The sequence below is a fragment of the Marmota marmota genome, unplaced genomic scaffold (genome assembly GCF_001458135.2).
Source record: "Marmota marmota marmota unplaced genomic scaffold, marMar, whole genome shotgun sequence".
NCBI classification, from domain to species: Eukaryota; Metazoa; Chordata; class Mammalia; order Rodentia; family Sciuridae; genus Marmota; species Marmota marmota.
In genome coordinates, this window is record NW_026000243.1 from 1,814,211 (window position 1) to 1,819,275 (window position 5,065).

Consider the following 5,065-nt stretch of genomic DNA (forward strand, 5'->3'; position numbering starts at 1 on the left):
GACGCGCCCGCGCATCCGGCCACCGCGGTCTCCAGGGCTGCCCTGGGGCCTGGCTCCCCGGCAGGCGGGCCGCTGTGGGCTTCTGCTGTCAAGGATGAGGCTGCCTGGGGGAGGTCGCCCCCTGTCCCCGGTCTTTCTCCGCGAACCCTTCCGCGCCGTCCGCTCCTCTCCCGGAGTGAGGGGCGGGGACCGGGCGCGCCGAAGCCCCGAGCTGAGGAGAAGGGTGGGGGCATGAGGGCGCTGGAGTGAGGAACAGATTGGAGCCTTCCCACTTCCTCTCCAATCTCAGCCTCCGGGAGGAGGGGTGAGGCCCGTGAGGGGGCCCCGAGTTAAGGAGGAATTGACCATTTCGCCCGCTCGCGCTCTCCTGTCTCCCTCCCCTTTACCTCTCTTCCCTCTACACTGCCTCCAGGTGCAGTCTGACGTCCCGGGTGGACACACTCGGAAACTGTTAGAGTCTGTAAACAAGTCAAAATAACACCTGGCATTTTGCCAGGGGAATGTTAAAGTTCGTAAACAAGTCTGGATGGTGCCTGGCAAAATGCCAGAGGGAGTGGTTTGAGAAGTAACACAAACAAGCCATTAAGTGTGGAAATTCTTTATTGGTTGACTGATGTATCTAGTTTATGCTAATTAGATAAGCTGTGTGGAATGTATAAATACTGCTCCTGTCCTGCAATAAACGGCTTCCACTCCTGCTGTATCAACGTACACAAGTTATTCGTCACCCCCCGGTTATTTTGCCCAGCCAGCCGGGCTGCGGCAGAAAACCCCACTAGGGGTAATCGGGGAAGGCTCGAAGGTTGAGGGAACAGCAAGCGGTTCTGGGCGAGGCTTTGAAAAGCAAATGTGGATTGGGATAGAGTTTATACACTGTTTCAAACCCATTATATGAAGAACAGCAACTTTTCTAATTCCAGTTTTAATCTCCTCCAGTTAATATGAGTAGGTGTGACCGGTTACAGAATAATTCGATATATTATTGAGTTTTTACACTTTTTGTGTAACAAGAACATGTAAGAACTCATGATCCCAGCAGTATAGTTACTTTCCAATACCATTCTCCATTCTCTGGGATTTGGAAGTTGCATAGTTTTCCCACTTTTTCATGCTGTCAAGTGCAAGGAAATTAAAAAGAAGACTACTGTCAGTTATGACAGCTCTTGTGACCTGCGTTCATAAATTAGTGCTGGAACATAGTGAACAGCAGTGCATATAACTTTAAAGTATTACCATAGTCTTCAAATCTGAAAAGCTGAATTATTTTGGATCATTAACTTTAAAACTTAAGTATTTTTTGTTTTGTAACTGAGGAGGCTGACCAAGGAATAAGAATAAACTATCAGTGTACTTTTAAATAACAAATATTATGTTTAATTTTTAAAAAGCTGAGGTCAATCACATTTTTAACCCTGGGAATCACCAGAGAAAATATGGTCATTGAAAAGACAAAGGAAATGAAGTAAAAGAGGAGATAACTTGTCATATTTAAATGCCACCATAGTTTGTAAATTAATTCTAGTGGAAAGCCCAAGGAAATTCCAGAATTTAGACTGTGTTAATCAGGTTTGCTTACTTTGACCAAAATACCCCACAAGAACAACTTAGAGAAACATTTATTTTGCCTCACCATTCCAGTAGTTCATGGTGGGCAGACTCCATTTCTCTAGGCGGAAGGTGAGACAACATCATAGGGGAAGGGTGTGGTGGAGGAACCCAAGCTCCACTCCACTCAAGGTGAACAGAAAGCAAAGCGAAGAAAGGGAATGGGCTCCAGGGAAGCTGAGCCCTTCCAGGGCATGCCCCCAGTGACCATCTCCTCTAGCCCTGTCCCACCTGCCCAGAGTTACCGCCCAGTTGGTTCATTAAAATTTGGATAGCCTGATTAGGTTACAGTCCTCACATTCCAATCATTTTCTATTATTTCACTTCTGAGTATTCCTGCATTAAACACCGGGAGATTTGATGGACTATGCCTATCCAAATCAACACTATCCCCTTCCTTTTCTTCTAAAAGCAAGGTATAGTTGCTAGTCAATACCTTGGTTAAGAACATGATTCTAGAATCAGAATGGGAGCCTTCACATTCCATTTTTGTGACCTCAGCCAAGCTCCTAAATTCTCAATACCTTGTTTTCTTTGTCTATAAAATGAGGATAATCTCATGACATTGTTGAAAGAAACAACACAGGTAAAGTTCTTAGAATAGTGAGTGCTCAAATATGTTATATGAGGGCTCTTGTAGAATCTCAATAATTTATCAAAGCAAAATTCACTCTTATTTGGCCCAAAAGTAAAAATTTGAGTTTCATAGGTATTTAACGTATGAAACGGAGAGTCATGCTTAACTGATATACCAAACCACAGACTCCAAAGAGTTTTAAATTCAAGTGTTCTCTTTCTCCCTGCCCCTTACTGTACCTCAAGTCTAAGATAAATCCTCCTTTACTGTCTGATTGTGGATGATTCTCAAAACACCTCTGACTCATTCAGGAAGGCATCCTAGATAATGTAGATTGGCAGAGTCCTCTCTTGATAAACTTCTATGTCTAGTCATTATTTCTGTATTACTTCTCTCCTTCCCCATTCCCATTCCCATCAGTCTACCTACTAAGAAAGTTGTGTAAAAAATAAAATTCCCTCCTGGCCCCATAGAGCTTGCCTGTAATCCCAGCAGCTTGGGAGGCTGAGGCAGGAGGATTCTGAGTTCAAAACCAGCCTCAACAACAGCAAGGTGCTAAGCAACTCAGTGAGACCCTGTCTCTAAATAAAATACAAAATAGGGCTGGAGATGTGGCTCATTGGTCGAGTGCCCCTGAATTCAATCCCTGGTACCAAAAAAGAAAAAGAAAAAATGTAAAAGCCATTATTACATATTACACAATACATAGGCACTACTGTACAGTTTAGGAAACCATATTTATTTGTAACACTGTTTTTCCGTGGCTGATCCTGGATTATTATTATTATTATTATTATTAGTTGTAGAGTGACACAATACCTTTATTTTGTTTATTTAGTTTGTTTATGTGGCGCTGGGGAATGAACCCAGTGCCTCACACATGCTAGGCAAGTGCTCTACCACTGAGCCACAACCCCATCCTCCTGATCCTGGATTTTGAGATAATATGTAAGGTGATTGCTCAAGACTTCATAGTTTCAATTCTGAATTTTAACATTTATTCAAGTTTTAGGCACTGAGGTGGACTACCAATACAATCTGGATACTAAAATACCAAAGACTTCCCAATTTATTCAGAATTCATGAACTGCTTACTGTGTTTGAAATAATGTGCTACGCCTTTAATTCTGGGTCCAAATTATGGTCATAAGTAGATAAAAGTCTATTTGAGAGGTAATATATGATTTGTCTCAAAATAATGTGCAATACATGCAAATCTACTTGTAAACTGTCGACTCCCCTTAATTATGTCATCCTTAATCCCCTCATTTTCTCAATAATCTGCATCAAGTGTTCATTTTCCTGACTTTTTAATAAAGCCTTCCCTGAAGCATTTGGACAGAAATTTTCCTTCTAATACCCATTCATACAACCTGGCACTTCTCATTAGAGTCATTCCTAGATACTCATGGTTGGGGGAGGATTGATTCTAGGCACCTGTAGGACACTCAAGTTCCTTATTTAAAATGTTGTATTTGCATATAACCTATGAACATCCTCCCATATACTTATTTTAAGTTGTCTTTAGATTATTTAATACCTAATGTAAATTATATAAGTAGCTTTGATACTGCATTATGGGATAAGAAATAGTTTTATAAAATATTTTTGATGTTGGCACATGGGCTTGGTGAAATCTGCAGATGTGAAAGCCACCAATATGAGAGCTATCTGTAATAATAATTATTATTATTTTGTGTGTGTGTGTGGTGCTGGGGATTAAACCCAGGGCCTTATACATGCAAGGCAAGCACTCTACCAACTGAGCTATATCCCCAACCCTATCTGTAATATTTTGTTATGAAAGTGTTAATTCTGTTACATACTTCATTATTGTTTTATGAACCAGTGTGTTGTTTGCTTTGTGGTCTTTTATTCGCTTCACATTCCAGATCAAGTCTTCTAACATATTGCCTAAATCTCAACTTTAATCCAAGCTTCCATCATGTCTCTACTGAACAATTAGGCTTCCTATTTGCATATTTTCCCACCTACACAGTATCAATAGTAAACCTAGTTTTTAAGAAGCATTTTTCCTGTGAAATACAATATGCATATATTAAAAAGTATATAAAACATATGTATATATGATGGATATGGTGCTGCAGGCCTGTAATCCCAGCTATTTGGAAGGCTGAGGCAGGAAGATTGCAAGTTCAAGACCATAGTGGGCAACTTAGACTCTGTCTCAAAATAAAATGAAAGGCTGGGGGGATTTTATTTTGCACCACTAAATACATCAATTTTCCCTGGTTTTGAATTTTTATAAGGGAAATTGTATGGTCTTAAATCAGATCTATATATACCTTATGGGGCTTTAGTTTTTTTATTTTTGTTGCTGTAAATTAATCTAATGAATATATCACATTTTATTTATTTATTCTGCTGTTAAATCATAAGCTGTGTCAAATTTGGAATATTATGAATAATGCTGCTATGAATACTATTGTACATGTCTTTCAGCTCATATGTACAAGTATTGAGTATACGCCTGCTTGCCTTCCTCCCATCCTTAGTTCTATACCCAATTATCTCTACTCTATTTACTGAAAAGACTATCATTTGCCAACCTCTTTTGTTTCATTTTGTTTTTTGTGGTGCTGAGGATTGAACCTAGGGCCCTGTGCATGCAAGGCAGGCAGTCTGTCAACTAACTATATCCCCAGCCCTGCCTCCCTCTTTTGTAAAATCATCTTCAATATTGTAAAAGCAATCTATGCTAAGCCTCAGGCTAGCATCATTCTGAATGGAGAAAAATTGAAGGCATTCCCTCTAAAATCTGGAACAAGACAGGGATGCCCTCTCTCACCACTTCTGTTCAACATAGTTCTCGAAACACTGGCCAGAGCAATTAGACAGACGAAGAAATTAAAGGCACAAAAT